The 17,177-nt window shown below is 42.6% G+C and overlaps 1 protein-coding gene across 1 annotated transcript in view; it reads right to left on the minus strand.

The window, feature by feature from the left end:
- The window catches only part of plxna2 (plexin A2), a 222,147-nt gene extending 216,458 nt beyond the window's left edge, over positions 1-5,689 (minus strand). Inside the window, 1 exon segment of the mRNA XM_032519890.1 lies at positions 4,918-5,689. The gene's annotated coding sequence lies outside the window, so the exon portion shown is untranslated.
- Positions 5,690-17,177: the final 11,488 nt, after the last annotated feature.

Consider the following 17,177-nt stretch of genomic DNA (forward strand, 5'->3'; position numbering starts at 1 on the left):
GAGAGCGGGATCTGGACTGGCTCACGGTTGCGCCTGGCAGAGGCATGACTGTTAACCGCTCCACGATGGACCTCTGATGAGACTGACTGGAGCCTGTCTGGGAGCTGCAGACCACACACAGCCTTCTTCTTGCAGCTAGCATCCTGACAGAGATGTGGAAACAAACTCTTAACAAGCCTTCCGAAGGAAAACACCAATGCAGAAAAGGTCTCTCGCAGTACAAAACAAAAAAATAGAAGTACAATCTCCCTGTGTATCGTGAAAAATGAAATGCAAAGGAGCGGTATTGATTTTTGCTCCCTGTGCTATGTGTTGCTCATACTGGGCAAACTGCTACTTAACAGTGTAGAGGCCTGTAGTCATCAATTTAAAATGGGTTCAACAATTCAATAAGTCACTGAAGGCTACACGCACAACTACTCAAGATGATGAAAACGGCTACAGCAGCATGACTAGACCATTAAATGTAGTAGTGTGGTGTTTTCTGACATCTGCTAGTGTATGAGAATTATTAAAGACTAATGCTATAGCTTAAGATCTGTGGCATAGTCTTATGTTTGTAGTATGTTTTGCAACACTAGATTTTACTCTTTGGCACAAAGCAGAGGGACAAAGCGTTGGAATGCATCAAAATAACATTTTAACCAAATGTGTTTGAGTTAAGGACTTTTTTTCTACCAGAGTGAATGAAAAATGAAAGAGATCCAAGACAGAGTCTGAAAATCTATTTGCTTTGCTTTCTACCCTGAGTTCTGTTGCTATCATGTTGTAACATTGTGAAAACTCTCCAACGTCAATTCCCAATTTTGGCCCGATACCAGTCCGTAAATCGGTATCCGTGCAACGAAGTTTAGTGTTATCTTAAACAAGATGCAGAGAGTCAGACTTTCCAGTTCCTACACTACTGAATCAACATCTCAGCAGATTAATGCTTCCACAAGGAACAACACCTTAGCCCTTGTGTTGTCTTCCTGTCAAAATTGAAAATCAACACTTTTGACGCTTTTTTTTCTAATGTTTTTAACTTTTTCTTTCTTTTTATCCCTTTTTTCAACACTTTTAACAATGTTTGTCAGTTTTTTTTTACATTTAACACAACGTAACACAAACTTATTAACTTCAGTTTCAATAGGTTGGTCAATAAACCTCTTTTTTAGGAAATTATACCTATTGTTTGAGTTAGAAAAGCAGAAACCAAGAATTGTTTGGACTAAAATTAAAGGAATGTATATTGATGGATAATCACAGACTGGAATATTTCAACTTTTACTCACAGGACAACATGAGGGTTACCAAATGCTCCTTAGAATAATCATCACCTAGAGAGACTGCGTCTCCTGCTGAATCTGGTGCTTGGACCGTCAGAGACAGGTAGAAAAAGTAATGTTGTTAGCCTTTACCAGAGGACAAACGGTGAGCACAGAGGATTGTGAACGCAACCGCCTGCTGCGCGGATGAAGAGATAGAGACAGTTGTGATCTTCTGCTTTTTTCGCTGGAGCCAAAGCCCTCTCAGACTAAATGATCTCCCTGGCTGCACTCCACTTGATCAATGTCACCGCAGATCCAGATCTCCCTTATGTCAATCCTCGCACGTACTCGCTCGCCATAAACGCGGATCCCGGGCACAAACATGCGCATAACAAGGCTGAGCGAGCGGAGCGTGTGTGTGGGTCAAGGAGATTGAGATCTCTGTTGTGACAGCTGGACAGTTGAAAGGTTCAGATAAACAGCCTCGAGTGTGGGAAGACGGGCGGCCAATTGCATTAAAACAAACACTCACTCGCTATTTGTACACTCCAGCAGATAGGAAAAAGGGGGACCTATATCTGTGGGAGAATGAGTCAGTGAACACACAAAAACACTATTATCTACATGTGTTGGCATGTTTGCGTGTGCATGTGTGTGTGTGCAAGCAAAAGACAGTTGGGATGGTGGGGGTTGCTTTGAGAAAAGGGGGGCCTGGTTCAGAGTACTCAGACGCTGAGCGCATTTGCAGTTTCACTCATTAAGAAATAGGTCAAGGATTCTGCCTGCATGCGTAACGACTTGTCAAAATCTCTCAAGCTAAACTGTGGTGAGTCTGGCTACCTTCAGGGGAGAATCCAAAGAGGAGGCTGGTGGTGACACAGCACACATAAAGGCAGTAACAACTCATTCAGGAGCAAATCATGCAGTTCAAAAATTAGTTAGTACTGTCATGGTAGTTGTTGAGCGGTATAAGTGGAAGGCACTGAAGGGGAGGAGGCTGCGTCCTCGCATTGTGGCCGGATAATTAACTCAGCTCGTCGTTTAGACTCTTAAGACCATGCTGTTCATCGACAGAGGAGGACGCTCTTGAGCCAATCAGCAGAGTTCGCCGCACATACTGAAAGATGCCGATGGTGGCTATGGCGATGGGCACGGTCTTGCACAGAAGATGCTTTAGACACAATCCACAGGGTGCGACAGAGGACGAGATCCTCTAAAGAACATGAGATGTCATAGTCAGGGAGTCACTCATCTGTACACAGAAACAGCTATTCCAAGAGTTACCATGAAATGTTTGAGATCCAGCACAATCCTGATGGGAATATCTTATGTTTGAGTACAGGGGGGGAAAAACACCATTAAAGAACACAAGACCTGAATATTTCCCCTGGGGAAATGTGGTTGTCTAAAAAAAAAAAAAAAGACTTTTCCAAATCACTCCCATGATCAGAACTACCCCACAGAATACCTCGCTGACCACAGCGCTGCTCTGACAATCCAATCAAAAATATTGCAGCCCCCTGCAGAGAGGTGAGGCGGAGAGACAGTGGCAGAGAGACATCAACCGTTACTCCACAAAGCTTGACCCAAGTTTGTCCAGTCGACGCGATTTCTCTCCGGCCTGGTGGAGTTAACCGTATTGATTGGATGAATGTGTGATGTTGCGCTTCGCGAAAGGCTTTCTTGGACGGCGTGCCTTCAAAGGCATCGCTTGAAAGTGATTCAATTGAGCTGGATTCTTGACATCTATGCTCATCTCCTCCATTATTCAAAGAGAGAGCAAACTGGCTGCGATTCATTGCTTTTGGAATGAATTTGACACTATCAACAAGAGCTCTGAAAACTGTTTTAACAGCAGCTGTCTCGTTTGATCTTGACTTCAAATTAACGAGTTAGCAGCAATAAACTTACGTCACATAAGGACACCTGGGATTCATAAATATTAGAGGTGTGCAAAAAATAAAAAATAAATTGATTCACATTCAAATCAATTCAAGCTCTACCAATTAAATATCAATTCACAGAATTCCAAAAATTGATTCATATAAATTCAATATAATATATATATTTCATATTCTTATTATTTTTTTTTGTAATGCCGTGTATACTATCACATGGGAAAAAGTAACTACGTGTACATCGTGTGAATTGAGAATTGAAAATTGATTTTGGATCGAATCGTGAGCCTAAAAATCAATATGGAATTGTGACAATTTCTGAATCATGCAACAAATATATTGAACCAAGAAGACATGCATTTGGACCAAAGAGGAGCTAATAGCAGTGTATACTATTGTGATTGTAACAGCCAACTGGTCAGAGGGGCTGACTGCTCAGCGGCAGCTCCACGCTATATCAGCGGATGTGTTTTTTCCCCATTAGACTGGAGTTAATTAGGTGAGTATAATCAGCATGTGATAATCAAACCAATGCTGAGTGCTGGTTTGTTCTTCCAAGGGCAGCAATTTCCACCCTGGTGGCTGCTTTGGGGTCAAACTGCTGTTTCACTTTGAGATGGATATTAAAATAATGATGTGAGCGGGTCACGCTTCACATGCACAAAAACTGATCTCACCAAGAAGGAACGGGTTTTGATTGCATGAGCAGGGGGATTAATATGCTACCCGTCAGCCGTGGCAGATGCAAGATATTGTCATGCAAATGGAAGGCAATTTTCTACTTAAGACAACATTTATTTTCTTTAGAGTCATTGTCGTGGGTGCCTGCCGGAGCGCTGGCACACTGGCAGAGAATGAAGATTTGTAGGTGCATCTGCTGAACTGGGACAGATGTCTAGAGTCAATCGGGAATCCTAAATTGATGCCGGTAGGCAATAGTACATCACATTTTTAGGGGTTATTTCTTGTAGTTGTTCTTTTAATTTGGGTCTTACCACTTAAGAGAACAAATCCAGCAGTAAATGGTTAGACCATTTAGATGATGTGAACTAGATCAGTGGCGTTGTAAAACCAATTCACATTGTTGTGTGAACATAAAAAGTAAGATTCATTAAAAACAGTCTGATAATCAGCTACAAATAAAGACTCAATAAGGTTCACTTGTTGCAGTGACGCAGGTCAGAAGCTATCAATCAATCAATCTATCTATCTATCTATCTATCTATCTATCTAAAAGGTTTAAGTTTGCTATAAATCATCTGGGCACTGTAGAAGAGCACGTCTGTGTGGATTTGCACTCCCAGTGAAGGTCAACAAACACAAGTCATTAGACAGTCTGGCACTGTAATGATTGCAAGCATTAAGGCTCTAAACATTCTAAAAACTCTGCAGGTCAACTACCTCCATTAAATACTCCAGAACAAGATCTCCCCAACACCAACCAGAAGCGGCTCATCAGCAGGAAAGATGCCCACTGGAGGAAGCTTTAGAAGGAGGGAGCTAAATGAATGACAATACATCTGAACTGGTAGGAAAGGACGCAACACCTGTGCGTGAATGACCTGATCTGCAAACACTGTAAAACATGCATACAGGCTATGTCTTATGGTCACACGTCGGAGCTGTGGCAAAGCTGAAATGTTGCAACCGGCGAACTACCTTATTACAGCCCGCAGCCTAAAAATGAAGAAGAAAATGCCTCTCTTCAGTTGTCTGTCTGCAGTGTCGGAAATTAGCACTTTTCTGAACAAGCGTTGATCGTCACTCACCTCCCCATTTAAACTGGATCTCCCGGTTATGCTGCTCCCTCCCAGCGTCCAGCGCGGTTGCCGTCTTCTGGGTTTCAACTGATGCGCTGTAGACTCACATCCACAGTCCAACAAAAAACGAAAGACAAAAAAAACATAGGTTTCCAAATGCTCTATCTGGACAAAGCCTCGCTTTACGAAGATGCTTCAATAATTGTACATTCACAGTTCGTCCGAAGCCTTGAAATAGCCTACATCTGCCTACGGAGCCTGTGAAGCTGCGGCGGTGGCGTCATTCATTCAAGTCAAAACCTTCATAACGGCGAGGAAAACGCCAATTCAGTGCGTAAACTTCGCGGCGGAGCATTCATGCATGTGAGCTGACCTCCTAATGTTACTTTGCTAGACCGTGTCAATGAAATGGCACATTCCTTCAGTTCGGGAATTCAGCGTCCTCCGGCTCCAGTGCAGGCTGCTCTACAGAACACACGCCGCGGACAGCCTCGCCATGGTCCCGCGGTGGGAATTACGCAGCGTCGGTTCGGTATGTTCAGCGCGGCGTACGTCGCTTCCTCACAGGGGCTCTGCCGGACTGGCACACATTCGCGGCTCCATCAATGTACTGTACAAGTAGTCTGCGTGTGTACGCTGCCTGCCCCTGGCACACTGCGTGTTTAAAGCCAGCCCCCCCCCCCTTACACTCCTGCTCGTTATGGTGTTTAACTGTTTCCGCCCAGAAAACATTCATAACGAATGCATTAAAGGAGCATGTGTTTCAGCAATGCAGTCTTACAACATTATAAGAACTATATGAGTATTACCTATTGTCTAAAAAATAAAACTTGGCTGTAGACATTATTCCATTAGTCCATTATGGTGAATTGCAATGCACCATGCAAAAAAGGGTGAAACCAAAGGGACGTCTCAAGTTTCTAAGATGCTAAATAGAATTTACAGTTTGGATAATTTGCTGTAGGCCTAATTATATACATTTAAATGGCCCTATTATTACCTTTGGAAATGATCATAACCGACTCAATTGAATATCCTATTTATAATTGACATTTGGATAGTGCATCACATTTATGAAAAGAAAATGTTCTGACCCATCAGTTTTGTCTGCGCAGCACACACTGAACCCACTCAGTGGCACTCTCCCATTAACTCTGTTTCTGTTAGAACACTGCCATCTATAGGCCCTACTGTCAACCTGCTCACATCTCTCTCGCTCTGTCTCCCTTTCTCATGATTTCTTCCTTTTCTCCGTTTCCCCCCACTAGTTTTAGATACACCTTTTGATTTGATCTCCCTCATTCTCTCTGGCTCAGAGATGTACTTATTACACCACTCACCAGACACACTGAGTTGCTCCGGAGCGTTCCAACTTTGGAGATAATAATCAAACCCTTAAAGCTTTCCCTATAATTGGCCACAGCATTGGTAACACCAGCTTTGTGTCTCTGACTTTGAACTATCATGTTAATTCTGTTGATTTCAATGGGAAGGCACCCAACAACTGTACTTGCCTATCACTCCTTTCATTTTTATTCAAACATGAGAAATCTTTGATCCGTGATCTCAATATTGACTGCCAAGTGTTGACTTTGACTTTTCTTTGCATAACTGAGACTGCATCTGTGCCCTTAGTGCGTTATGACAAAAAGTAGGCTATCCACATTCTCTGATGCATCAATAATGCAGAGTGGGGGAAAGGGAGCCAGTGTCTGCCATCAAAAGTATTGCAAAACTGCCAGAAGGAAGAAGATGTGGAACAACCAGTGTAAGTACACTAAAAGCACAGCGCCCACTTACAGACAGGGTCAATAGCTGGAGAGTGTCCATATTGGAATTCCACCGCACTACCTCTCAAATGGATCTTAGTCAACCCTGGGCGGCAGGGGTAATCAAATACAGAATTTTTTTTTTTTAATCCATTACTCACGGCCCTGTTTGGAGCAGCCCTGTTTGGAACAAGCTGTGATTTGTTTGATTGGAACATAACTCAATTCCTATTGAAAGGACGCAGAACTGCCTGGAAGACGTTCTGCCTGTTTTGTGAAGAGAGAAATGATAAATGAAGCCATTTTGTGAGGTGAAGCTTGGTTATTACATACAGTACAATTCTATCAGTCATGTTTCACTTTAGGACACATATCGACTGACGCAGGCTGGTACCGTGAAAGAGAAAAGACGAGTGCATTGTTCAAAATGGGACAAATATGCAGCTTTAATTGGTCACGTTGTTTAGAAAAAGATACAGGAGAGTGTAACTTTAATTAGTCTCATATGCACTATTTATATGGTATTTATTTCTTGACGTTCCATAAAATTTTGATTTTCCTTTCAATCAACATGCACAAATATGATGCGACAGGCAAGCCGAGGGGAAAATATCCATACTTGCGTGCCCGTGTATCATGCTCAGCTGTGTGTCTTTGCTCCCTCGGGCGCCTTCATTTGATGCAAAAGATACAGCGTTCGCTTATTGATGTGCTCATAACTTACACATGCACCTCTTGTCACAGACCTTCATTAAAGCCCTTTCTCCAGAGAGCTGTGTCAAGATGGTCCAGGTTCACAGTGGTGCAACTTAGCCACTTTAAGCCTTGGCACCTTCCCAGCGCCGAATCTGAAATCAAAGCACACATCATTGGTCATTAGGGTGTTGTCAGATACGCAAGCCGCTGGTCACTTTATATCTATGTTTACATTTGGAATCTGAGACTGCTTCTGTAAGAAACTGATGGGATTCACAGCCCACAGTACGTGAAAAGGTTAATTGCTGGAATTATGATTGTGTGATGTGCAGTACCTATTGTTTATCTTGGGATGTACAGGGCGGCTGGGTGCCTGCAAAGAGAGAGGGGAGTGATGCTGCAAGGCATGTGTGACAGGAGATAGAGAAGGGTAATTCCTGGCAAAGCTCAAAGCTTATTTGTTGGAAGATCAATTCAGTGAGCAAATCAAACAGTGGTCAGGTGGAAGGGTGTGCACAGTGCTGGGAATGAGGCTCCCGATGCCAACGCGGAGCCGACTGCAGGGCTGCCGCTTGACCGTTTGCTGATCAAAGTGCTCGCATGCAGCAATTTCATGCTAAGTTGAAAGGTTTCAAAGAGGGCCTCTAGAGATGCCTTTAATTCTTTCTCCCTGCAGCAGTATTTGAAGATATCACGAGGGAATGTGGCATCCTGTCGACTCCACTGACACTCCATTCCCTCTCTTCTCTGACCCGTGTAAGCAATCAGCCCGACTGGAGAGAAAAAAACAATACCAGGAAACAATTACATGAAATACTTTAGCGTCAATCTTGTGCATATGATTGCCGACAATGTCTGTATTAACGTTAAACAATATCAGTTATCAATCTTTTTTTTTATTTTTCATTTTTAAACATTTATATTTAAAAAAGGTACCATTTTCAGAAAATTCTTGTTATTATTAAGACTGGTAGCATTCTGTTCATAGATGTATAATAAGAACTGGCTGTTGTGGGTAAAAAAAAGAAGTAGTCTGGCATTGCCAGACCTATCTCCACAGCGCTGGGGAGTAAGGTCTGGTTACACCACACATACATTCTGGGATGGGAGAAAAAATGCTCTGGGTTGTTCACATTTGTTTAAGCCAATCACAGTCGTCTTAGGCTAAGCTCCGGACGCAGCGGCTGTGGGTCTACTAGTCTCGGGAAAGAACTTGTTTTGGTGGAATATTTGCACCCCGCAAAAGAAAACGCCACATTCAATATTAGATCAAGTTTGCTGTTCACACAATACAGTAATGTGAGCCATTTAAATCAGCTGATACATGGTTAAACCTCAGTAGCTCTTACCAGTGTATCGGCGTGTGTACTTCCTCCACAGCAATTCAATTCAATTTCAATTCAATTTTATTTATAGTATCAATTCATAACAAGAGTTATCTCAAGACACTTTACAGATAGAGTAGGTCTAGACCACACTCCAGAATTTACAAGGACCCAACAGTTCTAGTAGTTTCCTCCAGAGCAAGCAACAGCAATCCCACAATCAGTCCCAAAACGTCCCAGTTAGAGAGGAAATGCCGTAAACATATTCTGTGTAAATATTTACAATCATTCCCTGAAGGAACCAAGCAGGCCTGCTTTATTGCATGATCCAAATTGTCTTCAAAACTTGCCATTTTCAACGTGTAACTTGCTAGTTGTTTCCTGAAGCAAACAGAGTTTGAGAACGGCAACACTGGGAGAGGAAGGTGATGTCAAGCTTCCTCCTGGACATGTACGTCCGTACATCCAGACTATAGAGAGAGTCGGGGGGGGAGGTCTAAGCTTTTAAGTTTATGTAAATTGCTTCACATAGTACCTTTAATGTAAATGCTTAACATCCTAACAAGAAGGTGTAACAAATTACACCTTTAAATATGGTTGTTCAACATTAAGATATATTCACATAGATTCATATAAACATAACATGAAGGTTATCATTTCATCCTTCAGGAGTAGGAGTAGTTGTACTTTGCATTGCAGAGCTGTAAGCGGCAGAGTCCAGAATGTGTGGCGTGTGTCTTGGGACTTGGGATGTACGTGGCATTTGAACCAGGTCCATTATGGAAGTCCACCCCCGCTGCTTACTTCCCACTGTCCACCTGTTAGAGTGAGTTCCGGATACACGCTCAAGAGGCTCTAGGGACTACTGCCACGCAATCAGCAATTGCACACATACACACTCTTACAAACAGAAACCCAATTCGTACAGGTGGCCCATAACATCAGTAATGGCCCACTGACGGAGACTCAGCAGCCCGGTGCCACGTGGTGATCGGCCAGTTCTCCTGCTCTACACCGGGGGAGACATGTTTCACACAGGAAAATATTAGAAGAGGGAGGGAAGAAAAAATGTAATGTAACACCATTATGCCCAGTTCACGATTTAGTCAACAAACTGGAACTATGTGGAGGACAGTGGCAGTCTTATCAGAGTGACGATCTCAGTGAGAGTATAAAGAGCTTTCATTGCTGGGATTTTGTTTTCCGTCCCCTCCTCAGGGAAAGTAGCCCCCCCCCCCCCACTGAAGTTCAACTGAATGTAATAATACCTGATCTGTGGCTCAAACATACGTCTCTCATTGGAGGCATCTCCTAAGCTTGTCAGGATCTGTCAATGGAAAAACAAAATTAAAATAGCAATTAATTTCCACAGAGATGCAATCACAGGAGACGTGGTAATTGCAAGCTGCTCTGATATGTTTGCTGAGAGAGGACTTTTTTTTTTTTTCCTTTGCATTATTTTGTCCTTGCTCGGAGGCATTCCATGAGCTGCAGCCTTGTGCTGTAAGCTCACACATTAGACTTGTGGCAACAAATCATGGGCTCAGATGTCATCAGTATGGAAACATGGCCCCTCAAAAATAACAGCAGAGAGAGGGAGAGAGAAAGTGGCAACAGTACAGATGGTCCATCTTTCAACACATCAGTGCCACAATTGAGCTGTCGGAGAAGATGAATAATGATGATATAAAAAACAATTAAGTACTTTACGCCCACAGTACTAATTAATTTACACTCCTGCAGTAACTGCAAGGTGAGCAAAATCCAAAATGCCAAACCAAATTGGAAGACTCGCACTGGGGTTTAGATGCAGCGCCTAAAAGTGGTTGCCGTGGCGTTCTCGGCGTGAGGTGAGCAAGCTACGAACGCGATGTCATCATTTCATGTCCAGGGCGTCGGCTCCGAAAGCTGTCGCAGCGCATGGTCGGCTGGGAGGACCGGCCGAGCACATTGGCCTGTACACACGTGTGTATGATTCTTCATGTAGAGACCACAGAGACGGTTAAAGGGCCTTACGTAAATATGTGGTAGAGAGAGAGAGCCAACACACTGGGGAGAGGAAAAGGCATTTTTCTGGAGGATGTGACATAACATAACATCGAGAAATGTTGCTTTAGACATAAGCGGCAGTAATGTTAATAATGCAATATAAATGCAATGTTTGGCGGTATGTCTCTTTACTACTGTTGCCAGGCAGCCTGCTTTCCTTTTCATCTCCACTACTTCTTGCTTATTCGCAAATGATTGTGTTTGCATGTCCCCTGGCGTTTTGGAGACTACGGCAACGAATGTGTTGAGCGTAAACGTCTCAGAGCATGGTCGTAGGTTGCGAGCAGTCTACGGAGGCCTGAGTACGAACAAAGCGTTGCCGTTTTTTCGCACCACCTAAAGTGCATGAACGTGAAAACAATGTGGAGCGAATCCGGAAAACGAGCCCATCTCGCAGCAATAAAATTGAAGTGATAGGAACAAACAAACAAAGAGAAATGTATCTTTTTAGATGAAACGGATGTTGACAAAGTTTCCTTTTGGGGACATTATTAGAAATTGGAAAAAAATTAGAAGTTGGGAAAAAGGTTATAAATGGCAATATATTGCAATATGTTTACAATCGCAATAATGTTGTATCTTGGCATCATGATGATATCGTATCGGGAAGTGTCTGGTGATTCCCACCCCTAGCAACCATAGACTGGATATATAGAATCAGAGTCAGTTTCAACTGACAACCACTGAACTTTAGGCAAATAATTGACTGATGACCCTAACGTGTACCAATATAAATATACAGTATATATATATATATATATATATATATATATATATACACACACACACACACCACACACACACAGACCACGACACACACATACACACTGTATATAAACACACACACACGATAGGAAGAAAATGAGCGAGAAAAAAAGCAAAAAGGGAGAGAAAATTAGCTAAAGTCTTCTTACAATGCTAAACACTTTTAGGTGGCTGTTTTAATAAGATGCTTATCAGAATGTGGACCTCAGGAAATTGCTGGCTATTTATTTTACTAGGGCTGCTCACTTTGCCCCAGCTCTTGATAGAGCATTTTGTTTTAATTAGACACATTTCCACACTCCTACAGGGATGACCTCTTATTATGGTGAAGTGGGCCTGCTTAGCAGAGCAGGCAGCCAGGAACGAGCTCCACCGTGCATCTCAATCATTCCTCCTCCATGCTCATCTCGGGGGCCCGGGACCAAATCAAAGAAGTCACTATTAAGCAGAAGCAAATTGTTTAACACAGTAATCTTCCGCATATTTTTCATTCGCAAATTGGAAATGAGACATGGTGAAAAATGTGATGCATTGTTTTGCATACTAACAAGGAACCTTGGATATCCTTATCCTTCACGGTTATAGAGGATAGTTCCGCAACAATGAGAAACACATTTTCTGACTCATGAGTGTTACAGAGAAAATAAGAATATCACTTTATCCATTGTATCTGTAAAGGAGAGGAAGAAAATCCCGACAACTGGCTGCGTTGGGTGGGATTACTGTTCTACCTTAGCTCACTTTTTTAAAGTGGTTATTTACAGTCCCGGGGAGCAGGCTTGCATAACTGAAACATGATTTTAGGGCTTATGAGCCCTGTAAAACAGAGAGGGAACAACATATTTAGTCAGCATGCAGCATCTGCTGCTTCCTGCATGCATCAATATAAAAACAGTTGACTTGTACTGAGCTAGCAGATGTATGTGGGTGAGGGAAAAACACTGCCAGATATACCAACAAAATATTGTCAAATTGCAGCCAATCTGACATTTGCTTCTGAACGTGAGACAGAACTCATTGGGCTCTTTGACAGAGAGAGTTCATGCTCTCTTCATGTGTCACTTCTTGTCACTTTGCTTACTTCCAACAAAGAGAGAAGAGGAAAAAAAAGAAAGAGAGGACAAAGCAATTACATCCACCATTACATGCCATCACGCCTGATCTCCGAGGTATGAGAGGGGGGAGAGGTACGAGGCAGAGCGGAGGGTGAGACTGATGAGAGCTTACCAGCAGCTTGAGACCTGCTCTGCTCCAGACAGGGATTTAGGTCTTCTTCCTGCCTGTCTGTCTGTCCATAAGGTAGCATACAATCACAATGATACCTTAATCCAGCCTGGCCTTTCACATTAGCCCCAGCCAGTGGCTCGTCCAGATGTGAAATGTAAATGGGGGATTGAAGATGTCAATAGGGAAATGCCAGCATCCCAATCTGACATAGTCATTAACTTCTTCATTTGTGTTCTTAGTGCAAAGGGCAGAAAAAAGACAGACGCAGGGAATATGTGAGAATAGTTCAGAAAGACTGTCTTTACAAACTAAATTTACATGTGAAAACCATGGACTGTAAAAAAGAATGGGCAAAGCTTCCAGGTCTGAAAAGTGAAACCAATGAAGAGGTGCGTGCCTTAAACCTGCATTCTATCTGATTTCCAGCAGGGGGCGCTGCATTGGTTGTAAAAAGCAGTCCGTTTCTATAGAAGACTTTGGCATAATGACTATACTTCTCACTTGGTTTATTACCTCTATAAACATTTTCATAATGGGTTTATGATCTCAGTCGCTACTTCCAAGTCTGGGATGTTTTAGGGCCGTGGCTACACACCGACCTGTCAATCATAACTGAGGTTTAGTAATACTAACCATGGCACTGTGTACATTATAATAGACCTGAACCTGTTTTGGGGTGTTGTCTATGTTTTTGTCTTAAATGCTCCATGGCATGAAAATATCACTTTATGAGGTTTTTTAACATTAACATGAGTTCCCCCAGCCTGCCTATGCCCCCCCCCCCCCCGTGACTAGAAATGGAGATAGGTGTAAACCGAGCCCTGGGTATCCTGCTCTGCCTTTGAGAAAATTAAAGCTCAGATGGGCAGATCTGGAATCTTGTTCCTTATGAGGTCATAAGGGGCAAGGTTACCTCCCCTTTCTCTGCTTTGCCCGCCCAGAGAATTTGACCCACCCATCATGGCTTTCAAACAAGCAAAGTGGCAGTTGGTCAAGGCCACACCCCCAGCCTCCACCTTGCCCGCCCCCCCTCTCCTCCGCAAAAGCTACAGACTCAGAAATAGCACATACTAAGGAAAGCTCATTGTGGGACTGGCTCTAGTGGCTGTAATTCTGCATCAAGGCTAATTTTAGGGAAATAAACTTCAGATACAGTATTAGGGGACCACTAAGGTCTATGTAAAAGAAACTTCAGATACAGTATTAGGGGACCACTAAGGTCTATATAAAAGAGACTTCAGATACAGTATTAGGGGACCACTAAGGTCTATATAAAAAAGACTTCAGATATGGTATTAAGGGACCACTAAGGTCTATATATATCTATATATATATACACAAAAGCATCCAAAGAGCACCATGTCATGGGACCTTTAATCTTTGAACCTCTCATGATGTTTTCACTTCAAAGTTGGTTGGAACATTTAGTGGCCTAAAAAGGGCTTGTTCAGTGTTATGCCAACCAAGGTAGCTAGCTAGCATTAGCTGAGAACTTATGGGGGACAATATGCAGATTGTCTGTACATGTAGCTGAATGGCGGCAGTACATGGAGGTCCGCGTTTACCACCCAGTAAATATCCACTGGATGACTCACTTGTAAATCTCCAACTTTCCCCCTTTAGCATTTATCTTAGCGCAGTGCCATTGCAACCATAAACACGTCATCCTCCCAGCGCCACCCTCTCGTCAAAAATTGTCACATCAGGTTGCAACAAACACAAACCAATAGGATACGTCACAGATGCTCTGTCCACCAATTTTACCGCCAATGGCAAAAACACATACACTCTCAAAAAGCCTGCACACATGAACATGCTGTTACGTGTCTACACGGCACACAATCAGATACAGACACAGAGACAAAACCAATTTGTATTATGCTAATCATTTTGTCCATATGATCCATATTCAACATCAGTAAATCCATGAGATATTTGCATGAACAATGATCCATATTGCCATATAGCAGCATCTACTACAGTATCTGGATACTTACACCCGGTCCTTCAATTATTCGTCGTTTGACAAAAGATTAAAATTCTAATTGGAATAATTCAAAGTTTCATTTCTTAATCATGAATTATTCATCAATGAAATAGCTCTGAAGCGCCACCAAATGTATCTTAGGAGGAGTACTGGGCTATTATTATCTATAAAAATGATATTAAAAATGTAGGTTTTGCCTGAGGACTGCTTTTTAAAGTCCCCATCAGTTCTCCCTAAGACATTTCTGAGGACAAATCGCCTTTGCAACAACTTTCACAGAATACACGCAAAGCAAGAGTAACTGTAACTATAAATGCCCCGAAATGTGCATCATTATCAGACATGCGATGAGTAAACACACTGATGAACTGAGAAAGAATTGATCCTGTGAATGAGGAGAAACCCCAACCTGTTTCAAACCTTTTCAAGCAATGCTTTCAAAATATAATAAACATTTGAAAATTACTTTCTGGAATGGAGTTGGCTCTGAAATACAATGCGAAATCGCCATATTTGGATTTGAGAATTTACACTCCCTTACTCTTCCTTATTCTCAGAGGGAAGAATAGAATACTTTGCAAATTATTTGATGACCAATGTTCTGTGGTTGTGCAAAACAGAAGATCTGCATCCCCAATCTTTCTCTAACATATCCCGCTCAAGTAGTTTTAAGCAGCATTTAAACACCACAGGCTTACATGACAATGACACATTGTCTATCACAGACTTAGTTTAATTAATTGATGATGCTTACTGTTCTGCTGATTATGCCCATTCAATACCCGTTTAATGTATGTAATGTAATGTATACCCCCAGCGTCACTGTTTCATGGCTCCTCGAGGTGGCGCTCAACACTTGATTCAGGGAATCTTGGACGTAAGTTAACTAGCCTAGGAAAAGGTTTTCAACGGGATGGCGGACAGCAGTTTAAAGATTATTAGTTGGGTTATTTTCAGCTTTTATTTTTGACAGGACAGCTGAAGACATGAAAGTGGAGAGAGAGGGGGGAATGAAATGTAGCAAAGGGCCACAAGTTGGGGTCAAACCCGGGCCTGGGGCCTCATTTAGAGAACTGGGCGGCGAATTTGCTTCAGAAGTGGCGTACGGACGAAACATGCGAAACCGTGCGCACACACGTCCTACGCCGGATTCCCTTTATCTATCACAATCAACTCTAAATGTGGCGCAGCTTTGGTCGGCTTTATTTCTCGCTAATAATTGCCCTTAAATAGTCAGTGAAACGCCCCAAATTAATATCCATACCAACATCATGTGCACAGAGGACAACAAAGGACTTTCACTCAATGTGAAGTAGTAGTTAGTGTACTTGTAAGAGAGGTGGAAGATATAGATAAGATAAAAATAATATATGTGGAGGGCAAAGTGTGGCCATTATTAATGGCAAAAAAGCTGTAGAGTGACAACATGTTGCAGACGCAGTTAATGCCACAGCCTCAGGAGGCAGACAGTGGCCCACATTAAAAAGAAGTGGTCCTATTTTAAAGTTGATGCAAAAAATGCAAAGCGCTACACAGAGGAAGTGTTCCTGCCACGGGACGCTGGAGCTGACCCCTCTTAAAGTGGGACAGGTGTCGGCACGGCGTGGTTTCTCCGAGTGCTGCTCTGGACCGCCATGGTCCCGCTACATGTTCTGCGGTGCCATGTTCATCTTGCTACACTCTGCTGTGCCTTGTAATGCACACAGCTATGCCATGAACTACTACAAAGAACTGCTACAAACTACTATTTTTTCTATTTTTGTTATTTCCACTCTTCATTCTAACCCCAACCGGCCCGCCAGACGCCGCCTACCAAGAGCCTGGGTCTGACCGAGGTTTCTGCCTAAAAGGAAGTTTTTCCTCGCCACTGTCGCACTGTTGCTTGCTCTGGAGGAAACTACTAGAACTGTTGGATCCTTGTAAATTCTGGAGTGTGGTCTAGACCTACTCTATCTGTAAAGTGTCTCGAGAAAACTCTTGTTATGAATTGACACTATAAATTAAACTGAATTGAATTGAATTGTAACGCTGGGCCCGAAACAGCACAGAGATCTGACAGGACAGCTCGAGGCCGTCGGAACCGGCTCTGACGCCACTCGTTCCTCTTGCGGTCTGTCTCAATTTGCCACATCTCCCAACAGTGCAAAGCCAGCCATTGTGCGTCATTATGCATGGCATGCCTCGTTATACTCAGTTTGATTATCTCTAATAAAGCTAAAAGGTCTCGGAATGAATCTAATTAGAAATGACAAATAGTTCTGCGCGTGGAGCATGTAATTAGTAAAACGTTCTATTGCCCCTTTCACAATGGTTAAAACATGCTTTAGACTAGAGCTGGGCAACATATCGATATTATAATCGATATTGTGAGAGGAGACTAGATATCGTCTTAGATTTTGCATATTATAGTATCCTAATATGAAGTGTTGTCTTTTTTTTTTTAAAAGGCCT

The sequence above is a fragment of the Etheostoma spectabile genome, chromosome 7, assembly GCF_008692095.1.
Source record: "Etheostoma spectabile isolate EspeVRDwgs_2016 chromosome 7, UIUC_Espe_1.0, whole genome shotgun sequence".
Classification (NCBI taxonomy): domain Eukaryota; kingdom Metazoa; phylum Chordata; class Actinopteri; order Perciformes; family Percidae; genus Etheostoma; species Etheostoma spectabile.